Genomic DNA, 14,168 nt, shown 5'->3' with positions numbered 1-14,168 from the left:
ATCTGCAAATTTATTAATCCTACCCCCCACGTAGCCATCTATGTCTTTATATAAATGGCAAATAATAGTGGACCGAGCACAGATTCCTGTGGTATGCCACGGGACACTGGCTTCCAGTCACTAAAGCATCCTTCTATCATCACACTCTGCCTCCTACAACTAAGCCAACTTTGTATCCACCTTATCAAATTACCCTGTATCTCATGTGCATTTGCCTTCTTTATAAATCTCCCATGTGGGACCTTGTCAAAGGCTTTGCTGAAATGCTTATAAACTACATCAACTACATTACCCTCATCTACACAACTGGTCACCTCCTCAAAAATTTCAATCACATTTGTTAGGCATGACCTCCCTGTGACAAAGCCATACTGAATATCCCTGATCAAACCTTACCTCTGCAAGTGGAGATAGATACCCTCCTTCAGAACTCTCTCCGATAATTTCCCTACCAATGACATGAGACTCACTGGCCTGTAGTTCTCTGGCTTATCTCTGCAAAGCTTCTTAAATAGCGGAACGACATTAGCTGTTCTTCAGTCGTCTGGCACCTCCCCCGGGGCCAGAGAGGAATTAAAAATTCGGGTCAGAGCCCCTGCGATCTCCTCCCTTGCCTCCCTCAGCAGCCTGGTACACAAGTCATCCGGACCTGGAGATTTTTCCACTTTTTAGCCTGCCAACACCTCCAATACCTTGCCACTCCCTATGTTAATTTGCTTAATAAACTCGCAGTCTCTCTCCCCGAGTTCAATAACTTCATCCTCATTCTCTTGGGTGAAGACGGATGTGAAGTATTCATTCAACGCTCTAAAGATGTCCTCTGGCTCCACACATATATTACCCCCTTGGTCCCCTCTGGGCCCTACTGTTTCCCTGTTTATAATCTTCCCATTGATATACTTATAGAATATGTTGGGATTTTCCTTACTTTTACCAGCCAGAGCTTTCTCATATCCCCTCTTTGTTCTCCTAATTGCTTTCTTAAGCTCCAACCTCCACTAGCGCCTCTGCTGATTTGCTTCCCTTGAACCTGCTAAATGCCTCTCTTTTCCTTCTGATTGTAACCTGAATATCTCTGGTCATACATGGTTCTCTGGGCTTGTTACTCCATCCTATCACCCTAGAGGGAACATGTTGAGTCCGTACCCTCCCCATATCCTTTTTGAACACCCCCCACTGTTCCTCTGTAGATTTCCCCTCAAGTATCTGTTCCCAATCTACCTTGGCCAGATCCTGCCTTATTTTACTAAAAATCCAGTCTCCACCAATAAAAAACATTTTTTTGCAAATTGTCGATATCTTTGTCCATAACAAACTTAAACTGGAGCATGTTGTGATCGATTTCGCTAAAATGCTCTCCCACCAATACCTCAGCCACCTTCATTCCCCAGAATTAGGTCCAGCAATACACCATCCATTGTTGGACCCTATACTTACTGACCTAAAAAGTTCTCCTGTACATATTTCAAGAAATCAACTCCAACCAAGCCCTTAACATTATGTCTATCCTAATTAATGTTGGGAAAGTTAAAATCACCAAATGTAATTACCCGATTGTTATTGTTTTTACACACCTCCACAAATTGTGCTCATATTTGCTCCTCAATTTCCCGCTGACTATCTGAAGGTATATAATAAATACCTAATAATGTGGTTGCCCCTTTTTTATTTCTAAGCTCTACCCACAAAGCTTCATTCGATGCCCCCTCCAAGATATAATCTCTCCTTACTGCAGTAACAGACTCCTTAACTAATAATGCAATGCCTCCTTCTCTTTTACCCCCTCCCCTGTCTCGCCTGAAGATTCTGTATCCCGGAAAATTGAGCTGCCAATCCTGCCCTTCCCTTAACCACGTCTCTACAATATCGCAATTCCACGTGTCAATCCTCAACCTTTACTCATCCGTTTTACCTTTAATACTCCTGGCATTAAAGTAGAGGCCATCCTGCCTTGTCTTAATCCCTTGAATTTATTGCAGCTGTACACCCTCTGAGTTGATTGTTTTACTCTACTGTTATGTGTCCCTATTCTGCTAACATTCTGTGTCCCCTCCCCCTGCTAAATTAGTTTAAACTCCTCCCAACAGCACTAGCAAACCCGCCCGCAAGGATGTTAGTCCCGCTCTGGTTCAGATGCAGACTGTCCCGCTTGTATAGGGTCCACCTTCCTCAGAAACGGACCCATTGATCCAGGAATCTAAAACCCTCCCTCCTGCACCAACTCTTAAGCCACATATTTATCTGTGCTATTCTCCTATTTCTGAGCTCGCTAGCACGTTGCACTGGGAGGAATCCAGAGATGACAACCCGATGACGTCTTGCTTTTTAGTCTACTGCCTAACTCCCTGAATTCTTGATGCAAGACCGCATCCCTCTTTCTACCTGTGTCGTTGGTAACAACATGTTCCATGACCTCTGCCTTATCACTCTCCCATTTCAGGATGCCTTGCAGCCGTTCAGTGACCTCCCGGGCCCTGGCACCAGGGAGGCAACGCACCACCCTGGAGTCACGTTGACGGCCATATTAGGGCGTATCTGTTCCTCTGACCATAGACTCCCCGATTACTATTGCTCTTCCTCACTTTCTCCCCTCCTGTACAGACAGGATGCTTGTGTGCCAGAAGCTTGGCTCTGACCGCACTCCCTGGAGGAACCAGTGCCCTCATGAGCCTCCAAAACAGAATACCGATTTGCGAGTGAGGCCCCATGGGACTCCTGAAATACCTGCCTTTTCTCTTGGACTGCCTGATGGTCTCCCATTCCCTTCCTTCCTCAAGTCCCTTCATCTGTGGTGTGACGACCTCTTTAAACGTGCTAACCACGATGCTCTCAGACTGAAACCCTTGCTTCCAGGAGCTGCAGCTGGACACATTTCCTGCACACAGGCTGGTCCCGGGCACTGGGAATGTCCCCGCCTTCCAACATGGAGCATTATGAGCACACCACGGCTTTGAGCGCTCCTGCCATGACTTATCCCTTTAAATTAAACCTTTTAAGTCAATTGCTCTAGGGCCCTTATTTCCTGATCCTCGTTACTGTAGAATATACAAACTGTAAACCACAAAAACCTTAAACTATAAGCGATTAAAGAAGTAAATACCTTCCCCACTACTTACCAGTGATTCCTTTACCTTGTAACCTCTCCTGCTGCAGCACACTCTGAAGATTTAAGAAGTTGGATAGCAAGGAAAAAATACAAAGAGCACCTCGGCCCCTATGTACCGAATTCCTGCTTTGCACGAAATTCCGAATACCCACTCTGGCTGTGCCGCACTCAGGATGTGCTCTCTCGCCTGTTCGTGTGCAAGAACACTGTAGAGTTTATGTTCTTGTAGGTTTTGTCTTTTTTATGGGGCTCTTCTTCTCTGTTTCTCTGCCTTTACCCTGTCTCTCATTCAGTTGGCTCTAGTCATGGATGGGTTGTCCCCGCCGTACAGAGACAAATAGCTTAATTACCCAAGCCCACTGGCGGTGGGCGTGATAGGTGGCGTGTGCAGAAAATATGGTGCGATCAGCATTAAGGCAGTGAGAAGAGACATCGCGATCGTCCACTCAGCCCGAAGATGGCGGACCGCGTTTTCCGTCATCAAGTGGCAGGGAGCTCATTGTGGTACATCGGCATATAATTAAAAGGCCTCCCCTCCAGGCCCTTGGAACCCTGGCGGATCATCCACTCACGTTGGAAGCAAAGCACGGTGACATGTTTCAAAACCGCATGCAGGAGACGTGAACTTGGCGGCTTTCACTTTGGGGGAAATAAGGTAAGTGAGCGGCACCATTTTCAACAGCTCGCCTGCTGTTTCCAGGCCTCAGTGGGCACGGGGGCGGAGCTAACTGATGTCTGGCCCCAGAGGTGATGGCTGATGGGGCTTTGTTTCTGGGGGGAAAGTGCTGGCCAGGCTCGGAGGTGACTGCTGAAGAGGAGGTGGGTAGGCCGCTGGTGGAGTGGGGGCGGGTGTGTGCCCGGGGTCAAGTGCTGGCCAGCCTGGGAGGCGGTTGCAGGGGAGGGAGGGGTAAAATTCTGCCCAGGCGCTGCATCCCTCGCCCAGGCAATTGAGGCGGATGGCAGGGTATGCGAGGGGAGCGGCCTAGCATTAGAGACACCTTATAAATTGACCATTTTTCCGCCACTGAGATAGATCAGGCGCAGCCACAGTGAAATGGTTGGGGTTATGCTGATAGTCTGGGAGCAGTACGGAGACAGCAAAGGGTCGACAGGCGCTCCATACGTTACCACCACCACCCTCCGCCTCTGCCTCACCCCCACCCAAACCAGCATAGATTTTGAATCCGCCACCACTTTATTGGAACGCAGAGCAGTTGTACAAACTCCTCGCCAACGCTGGCCATGTGGCAGTCCATGCTGGAGGCGCTTACAGTCCCTTGCAATTTCAGCATCATGGTTTGGGCCAGTGTCCCACATGGCACAGGTTAACAGGGCAGTCAGGCAGCGCACTCATCTCTGGCCTTCCGAGGGGTGACCAGCACTTTCTGGGAAGCGTTAAGAGACAGTCACACAGGGCCAGGAAAGGTAGTCTTTGCAATCATGAAAAACACGTCTCTCTCTCTTTCATGCTGCAGGAGGACCACGTCAGGTCCATGGATCCTGGTGACCTAGCTGTATGCATATTGGCCAATAGGGAACGTAGAAGGAAGATGGGAGAGCACCTGAGGCTCTTGGCTGCACAAAGACAGGAACAACAGCCTCAAGGAGAAGAGGAAGCAGGTGCTCCTGTACGCGATGCCCAGGAGTGAAAGTGAACCATGACTGGTTGTCGCCTAGCCCAGGGTCTTTGGACGCCTCGTGCCATTCCTGCAGCTGACTGAGAATCAGTGGCACCAACGACTGCAGATGTATAGGGACCTGGTGGCTCACATCTGCTACTTGCTGTATGACTTTTCACCTAGAATATATGGAGAGCATCAACTGACAGTGACTGTGAAAGTGACTGCGGCACTCAATTTCTATGTTAGTTGCCCGTTTCAGGGCTCCTCTGGTGACCTTTGTGGGATTTCACAATCCTCCACTCAGAAATGCATCCATAAGGTCATTGATGCCAGCTTCTCCATGGCAACACAACTTAAGACAATTTGCCTGGACTGGGCAGATTGGATTCGGTATGATCCCAGGATTCGCACAGGTGCAGGGTGCTATTAACTGCACTCATGTGGCGCTCAGGTCTCCATCATTACACCCGGTCCACTTCTTCAACCACAAGGGCTTCCACCCACTGAACGTGCAGCTGGTATGCGGCCACCAGAAACATATCCTGCAGGTGTGCTCACGGCTTCCAGAAAGTGTGCACGACGCCCACTACCTGAGTTGCTCGCAGATCCCTGCAGTCTTCCAGGGTCCACAGAGGCTGCAAGGTTGAGTCGTTGGGGACAAGGGCTGCCCGCAGGGGCTGTGGGTGATAATACCTGTTTGCTGGCCTCAGACTGCAGCAGACCGACGCTATAACGAGGCTCATGTAGCAGCTCGCAACTTGGTGGAGCAGACCTTTGGGATGCTGAAGATGAGGTTCAGGTGCCTGGGCCGGTCTGGTGCAGCCCTGAAATACAGTCCGCAGAGGGTGTCACACGTCATCTTCATCTGCTGCACCCTTTACAACCTGGTGCTCTAACGGGGAGAGGAGCTGGCAGAGGAGATGATGGAGGAGCTGCACGCCTCCTCCAATAAAGAGGTCACCGACCTGGGTGAGGATGAGGGGGCTTCGGTGGTGAAGATGACGAGGATGATCCTCTCCCACTCGCCATACGAGGCAGTCGCCCTCGGGAGGCTGTCATAGCTGCCAGACTTTTGGACTATGATGACGACATGCAGTGAGGTGACCCCTTAGATCATCACATCACAGTTGTGGAAGTTTGATTCCAGTCTGGTTTATGGCAGCACCAGCGTCTGCGATAATGCGCCTGTCATGAAGATACAGTGGAGGCCTTAATAGTCGCTCTATCACAGGAGGATGATGACAATATGTAGTCAAGAGACTCCATAGGTCTTCACATAGCCTCTGAGAATGTCTGACTGCTGTCTGGCCGAGGGCAGCCCGCTTGCACTACAAGATCAGGGACATCTCAGAGACGCAGCCATGGAAACGTAGACGCATCTGAAGCTGTATCCTCCTACAACACCTCAGCCCTGCAGGGGCTGGTGCAGAGTATCACTGGTAGCAGATGCTATTGTGATGGGGGCCAGCCCCACCTTAAAGGCGCTGAGATGACACCGAGACAATCAGTGAATGCTGTGGCGCCAGCCCACCACATTCTGGAAGCAATGACCAGCACCCTCGAGGGGCAGATATCAATAATGTTTCCAGGGAGTGTGAGGCTGGACCATCACTGTGGTCTTAAAGCTGCACAGAGCACAGGGAAGAGGCCCTGAACTGAGTCACCTGCCTTTTACCTTGTTCAATAAGCTTTCACATCTGAGTGACGAGAACAGTCCTCATCAGAACAGGAATCCACAGGCAGGGAGACATTCTTACGGGTTTATTGACAATAGTGAGCAATATGTACAGGTAATCAACACCCGTGCCCAGGCTGTGCAACTACTTTTACCTGACTTTCCTAACCCTGCCACTATGTCTTGGTGCTCCCCGGACATCCACAGCAGAGCTGGAGGCATAGTGCTCTCTGTGGCGCCCTGTCTGTGATGACTTTGGCGGGCTTCCTCTGGAGTGCCAAGGCTTGGTGGGGGGGGGGGGGGGGGGGGGAAAGAGAGAGAGAGAGAGAGAGGGGGGGCCCGGCCTGATTTTAGGATCCTGTTGTGCAGCAGTGGCACCCCCATAAGCCTAAAAATCTGGAGCTGCAGAGTTCACAAGAAGAGGGAGTCCGGATGGGCCTGTCGCTCCCAGAGTCACCTGGGTGGATGGCCCAGAGTCTGCATCTGCTGACCCTCCTCCCTATGGGTGCCCGAGGGCCGTTGGCTGACTCCGTGAGCGGAAGGGCCAGCTGGAGGATGCTGGAGCTGCCCAGCACTCCTCCCGCTTACAGACGGTTGGAGGCCAACTGTGGCTTCAGTAATGGGGCTATGCCCCCGCAGCAGTGCAGGAGGGACGACCTGGACCTTTTACGTGACTGTTGCAGATCTTAAACATTGATTTCAGCAATGCCAATTGCATTCCCTACTGTATTTAAACTTTTCTTTTTGCATCCACAGGTTTCTTATCTCATAAAGAGAGACATGTATATTCCACGCTCACACAAACAGTTCCTTCAGACAACTTCAAGATATGTTTGCAACGAGTAAACTATTTTAAAAATTGACAAAATTTTCCCATGGCTCCACTACCTTAACTTCGTTCTATATTGTACCTTATTTCTAATTGCCATCCTTTACTGTCCTACAGAGCGGAGTAGCCAAAAAGGAAGATTTTACTTAAAAATGAAGCTAGATGTTAGTTATTTTTTTCTTCTGAGTTGGGTCTTGGCAATTAGTATTATGTTTGTGATCAAATAATCTTACACAGCACTCACTTCCATTTTTGAAATAATCTATTTAACTTTTAATTGTTTTTTAAAAATATAACAGAACAATAACGGGACCATACTGTACACCCTGGATATTTCATTATGGGGCCTACCAGTGCCATGGGGAACATTTAATTCCAGCTGCTCACGTGCATGGGACTGGCAACAGCTTCACAGCGCTGTTTTTTTTTTCAATTAGTGTAATTCGTGGAAAAGATGAAACCATTTAATTGCCTCCCTGGAGCGAGACAATTGGTATAAATTCCACAATTTTCAATTGTCCCCCTGGAGCCAGACACGAAATATTAATGTGACAATATTCGGTTAAAAAGGGAACACACTCCGAGCTTCATCTCGAGTTGCACGCCGCACCAAAATGTCTTGCCTTTGCCATTTACTACCCCGTACTAGCAGTCATCGCTGTTCCAGGTAACGTGTTTTGCATAGTTAGCCGTTTTTGGAGTCATTGCTTACCAGCATCATTGTTCTCATTAACTTGCAGTGTTAATCACTGGTACTAATATCCCTCCTGTCCTTTAACGGGATAATTTCTCCTATTCAACGGAACAATTGCTTCATTTTAATTGGGATAATTTATCTCTTTGTACAGTTTAACGGCATTAATTATTCACGTTAACAATATCATTTTACTGCTTATGGACACAATTGCTCGTCATTACAGGTGTGCTTTGAACTTCAATGGTGCCATTTCTCCCCTGTAACGGTTTTTTTTTCATTGCCGGTACAATTCCTCACCTTTAACGGCTATATTATCTTCCATTTAGCTGGAAATTTCCATTCTTTTTAATGTACCCTTTCTAGCATTTAGCTTTACCACTAGATTTTACTGAGGTGGAGGGTTGCATCCAGTTCTCGGCACAGCCCTTTTGGAAAGCTGTGAAGTCATTCGGGAGGGTGCAGGAAAGATTCACGGGAATAGTTCCGCGGATTAGGTGTTCAGTTCAGAGAAGAATGCCAACTAAGCTCCATCAGGAAGATATGAGATATTTTAGTTGATGCCTCAATTGGTTAACAATCAGTTGTCCAGGTTGCTTTTATTTCCCATGCACCGGGTTTATTTCCACTTAAATAATATTATTATTGTCCCCATGTGAAGCAATTTGTCTATACCGAATGCAATTTTCTGACTTTCTGTCCATCTGGCCGATATAATATATGTATTCCTTGACAATTTCCAGCAACTTGAACTGTCATTGTCTTTGCATATTTTATTGCATTGAATCGGTGAATGATAAATTTCATTACTCATAGCTGAGTTGCAAGTTCACAAAGTTGAAAGTTCATTTATAAAGTTGATTCTGTAGCCTTCCTGACAGTACTGTGCAGTATTGAGAATGGGATGTAATTTTTGAGTGAACTTAATCCAGTAGCACATATAGGTCATCAGCAGAAATGTTTTCCTCTCTGTGTAATTATTGCTCAGTAAATGTTTCCCAGATTGTCGGTTGTACCACAAAGTCAATTCATTGCTTATTCATTCGCTGTGTTTCTCTGTGTTCCACAGCTAATTTGTCAGTGATCGTGATCCTATCCAGAGGAAGATGTGGTCTCTCCAAATGTATCACTTATTACCTGGTATCCATGGCGGTGACGGATTTCCTTGTAATTATGACCTCTGTGATATTAAATCGGATTGTTGGTATTTATTTCCCATTTAGTTTCCTGTCCATCACTTCGGTATGTAGTCTTAGTTTTGTACTAATTTATGGAATCAGAGATTGTTCTGTGGGTGTAGCTGTTGCATTCACCTTTGATAGATTTTTAGCCATTTGCTGCCCGAAACTGAAAAATAAATTTTGCAACGAGAAAGTGGCTACCCTGGTTATAGGCTCTGTTTGTGTTTTTGGCTGTGTGAGAAATATTCCCTGGTACTTTGTTTATGAGCCTACTTTTATAATTAACAATGTTCCCTTTTTCTGCAGTGCGAAATTAATATTTTATACATCACCACTATGGGCTGCATTTGACTGGGTTCTCGCTATTTTAACCCTGTGGCTTCCATTAATTGTTATTTTGCTGCTCAATGCTCTGACGGTCAGACACATTCTACATGTAAATAGAGCGCGGAGAAGACTCCGGGCCCAGAGCAATGGAGAGGATCAGAGTGACCCAGAAATGGAGAGGCGGAAGAAATCCATTGTTTTACTCTTCACCATTTCGGGCAGTTTCATTTCATTATATTTGTTATATTTTATTAATATAATTTCTGTCCACACTGCAAATGTTACTTATTTCTCAGGTACAGGCTCCGGTCAATCAACGTTTCTTCTGGAGGAAAGTGGATACATGCTTCAGTTCTTGAGTTCCTGTATAAACCCGTTTATATACGCAGGGACCCAGAGTAAATTCAGAGACGAGTTAAAGAATGGAGTGAAATATCTACTGAGGCTTTTTTGCTGCAACATTTAAATGATGAAAATTTAATAATATGCACGTTACTTTCCTAAATTTTAACATGGAAACCCCCAAACATATTGTTTATAATTGGCATTTAAAATAAACAGTGATCTTCAAGTCAAGGGCAACATTGCACTCTAATGAGCACATCTGATTTTTCTTCCTAATGTTCCATATTCCTCTAATCCTTGCTGAAAACACTCCGGAACTGAAGCAACCTTCTGTTTGTGTCAGCATCCAGCACTTCTGGAGTGAGCAGCCTATGGGCTAAATGCTGAGCAATTCTATTCACTGTTCGCAGCATTTCTCAGATCCTAAAAACAAAAAACTGCGGATGCTGGAAATCCAAAACAAACACAGAAACAGATATACCTGGAAAAACAAAGCAGGCCTAGCAACATCGGCGGAGAAGAGTACAGTTGACCTTTCGAGTCCTCATGACCCTTCAACAAAACTAAGTAAAATTAGGAAAGGGGCGAAATATAAACTGGTTTAAGTGGGGGGGGGGAGGGGGGGGGTGGGTGGGGGGTGGGGGGGGGTGGGGCGTTGTTTGGACAAGCAGCCAGTGATAGGAGGAGATAACCAAAAGAGCAAAGAGGTGTTGAAGGTGGTGATATTATCTAAAGGAATGTGCTAATTAAGAGTATAAGACAGCACAGATATGGTACAGATAGCTCTAGTCGGGGTGGGGGAATACTAAAAGTTAGAAATAAACAATGGTGGAAATACATTTAAAATTAGTGGAAATAGGTTGGAAAAGAAAAAAATATCTATATAAATTATTGGTAAAAACAAAAAGGAGGGGGAATAAACGGGAAGGGGTGGGGATGGAGGAGAGAGTTTAAGATCTAAAATTGTTGAACTCAATATTCAGTCCGGAAGGCTGTAAAGTGCCTAGTCGGAAGATGAGGTGCTGTTCCTCCAGTTTGCGTTGAGCTTCACTGGAACAATGCAGCAAGCCAAGGACAGACATATGGGCAAGAGAGCAGGGTGGAGTGTTGAAGTGGCAAGCGACAGGGAGGTCTGGGTCATTCTTGCGGACAGACCAAAGGTGTTCTGCAAAGCAGTCACCCAGTCTGCTTTTAGACTCTCCAATGTAGAGGAAACCGAATTGGGAGCAACAAATGCAGTAGACTAAGTTGGGGGAAATGCAAGTGAAATACTGCTTCACTTGAAAGGAGTGTTTGGGCCCTTGGACGGTGAGCAGAGAGGAAATGAAGAGGAAGGTGTTGCACCTTCTGTGTTTGCATGGGGAGGTGCCGTTTGAGGAGGAGTAGTGGGTGATGGAGGAGTGGACCAGGGTGTCACGGAGGGAACGATCCCTACGGAATGCCGCCAGGGAGGGGGTGAAGGGAAGTTGTGTTTGGTGGTGGCATCATTATGGAGTTGGTGGAAATGGCGGAGGATGGACCTTTGAATGTGGAGGCTGGTGGGGTGATAAGTGAGGACAAGGGGGACCCTATCATGTTTCTGGGATGGAGGAGAAGGTGTGATGGTGGATGCGAGGGAGATGGGCCGGACATGGTTGAGGGCCCTGTCAACTACCGTGGGTGGAAAACCTCTGTTAAGGAAGAAGGAGGACATGTCAGAGGAACTGTTTTTGAAAGTAGCATCATCAGAACAGATGCGACGGAGGCGAAGGAACTGAGAGAATGGTATGGAGTCCTTACATGAAGTAGGGTGTGAGGAGCTGTAGTCAAGGTAGCTGTGGGAGTCGATAGGCCTGTAATGGATGTTGGTGGACCCTCTATCACCAGAAATTGAGACAGAGACGTCAATGAAGGGAAGGAAAGTGTCAGAGATGGACCATGTGAAAATGATGGAGGGGTGGAGATTGGAAGCAAAGTTAATAAATTTTTCCAGGTCCTGACGAGAGGATGAAGCAGTACCGAAGTAATCATCGATGTACCGGAGAAAGTGTTGTGGGACGGGGCCGGAGTAGGACTGGAACAAAGAATGTTCCACATACCCCAAAAAGAGACAGACATAGCTGGGACCCTTCCGGCTACCCATAGCCACACATTTTATTTGGAGGAAGTGAGAGGAGTTAAAGGAGAAATTGTTCAGTGTGAGAACAAGTCAGCCAGATGGGGGAGAGTCGTGGTGGATGAGGATTGTTCGGGCCTCTGTTCGAGGAAGAAGCAGAGAGCCCTCAGACCATCCCGGTGGGGGATGGAGGATGGTCTGACGGCTCTCTGCTTCTCCCTCGAACAGAGGCCCGAACAATCCTCATCCACCACTACTCTCCCCCATCTGGCTGAACTTGTTCTCACACTGAACAATTTCTCCTTTAACTCCTCTCACTTCCTCCAAATAAAAGGTGTGGCTATGGGTACCCGCATCGGTCCCAGCTATGCCTGTCTCTTTAAGGGGAATGTGGAACATTCCTTGTCCCAGTCCTACTCCGGCCCCCTCCCACAACTCCTTCTCCGGTACAGAGATGCTTACTTTGGTGCTAATTCATGCTCTTGTCGGGACCTGGAAAGATTTATTAATTTTGTTTCCAATCTCCACCTCTCCATCATTGTCACATGGTCCGTTTCTGACACTTCCCTTCCCTTCCTTGACCTCTCTGTCTCAATTTCTGGTTATAGACGGTCCACCAACATCCATTACAAGCCTACCGACTCCCACAGCTACCTCGACTACAGCTCCTCACACCCTACTTCCTGTTAGGACTCCATCTCATTCTTTCAGTTCCTTCGCCTCCGTCGCATCTGTTCTGATGATGCTACTTTGAAAAACAGTTCCTCTGACATGTCCTCCTTCTTCCTTAACAGAGGTTTTCCACCCACGGTAGTTGACAGGGCCCTCAACCGTGTCCGGCCCATCTCCCGCGCATCCGCCCTCACACCTTCTCCTCCCTCCCAGAAACATGATAGGGTCCCCCTTGTGCTCACTCATCACCCCACCAGCCTCCGCATTCAAAGGATCATCCTCCGCCATTTCTGCCAACTCCATAATGATGCCACCTCCTAACACAACTTCCCTTCACCCCCCCAGGCGGCATTCCGTAGGGATCGTTGCTTCCGTGAAACCCTGGTCCACTCCTCCATCACACTCTACTCCTCCTCCCACGGCACCTTCCCATGCAAACACAGAAGATGCAACACCTGCATCTTCATTTCCTCTCTGCTCACCGTCCAAGGGCCCAAACACTCCTTTCAAGTGAAGCAGCATTTCACTTGCATTTCCCCTAACGTAGTCTACTGCATTTGTTGCTCCCAATTCGGTTTCCTCTTCATTCGAGAGACCAAACGCAAACTGGGTGACCGCTTTGCAGAACACCTTTGGTCTGTCCGCAAGAATGACCCAGACCTCCCTGTCGCTTGCCATTTCAACACACCACACTGCTCTCATGCCCACATGTCTGTCCTTGGCTTGCTGCATTGTTCCAGTGAAGCTCAACGGAAACTGGAGGAACAGCACCTCATCTTCCGATTAGGCACTTTACAGCCTTCCGGACTGAATATTGAGTTCTACAATTTTAGATTTTGAACTCTCTCCCCCATCCCCACCCCATTCCCGCTTCTTCCCCCTCCTTTTTGTTTTTTCCAATAATTTATATAGATTTCTTCTTTTCCCACCTATTTCCACTAATTTTAAATTTATTTCCACAATTGTTTATTTCTACCTTTTAGTATTCCCCCACCCCCACTAGAGCTATTTGTACCTTATCTGTCCTATCTTATACTCTTAATTAGCACATTCCTTTAGATAATATCACCACCTTCAACACCTCTTTGATCTTTTGTCTGTGACAGCTTTTGGCTATCTCCTCCTATCACTGGCTGCTTGTCCCAACAAACCTCCTTCCCCCGCACCCCCCACCATCCCCCCACCTTAATCCAACTTATATTTCACCCCCTTCCTAATTTTACTTAGTTCTGTTGAAGGGTAATGAGAACTCGAAACGTCAACTGTACTCTTCTCCGGCGATTTCTCAGTTCCTGCCTTGCATTGCCCCCGGCTCTGAGTAACACAGGAACACCAGGGCAGAACAGATAAGCACAGCGGTAAATCATACGTCCCAGTGGAGGCTGCTGAGGCTTTCTATACGATTATGGCTGATGTTGGACTCCAAAACCACTTTTTGCCCCCTTCCCAGGTCCCTTGATTTACGGAGAGGATAGGTTTTCTCTATATTTGACCTAAATATATTTAACGATCCAGCACTTCCATAACTCTGTGGTAAAGAATTATGAAGCTTCGTAAATCTTTGAGTGAAGAAATTTCCCCTCAAATTAGTTCGATCTAGACATTCCCAGTGAACATTCGTC

Source organism: Cetorhinus maximus, chromosome 23 (genome assembly GCF_964194155.1).
Source record: "Cetorhinus maximus chromosome 23, sCetMax3.hap1.1, whole genome shotgun sequence".
NCBI lineage: Eukaryota > Metazoa > Chordata > Chondrichthyes > Lamniformes > Cetorhinidae > Cetorhinus > Cetorhinus maximus.
This window is presented reverse-complemented; position numbering follows the sequence as displayed.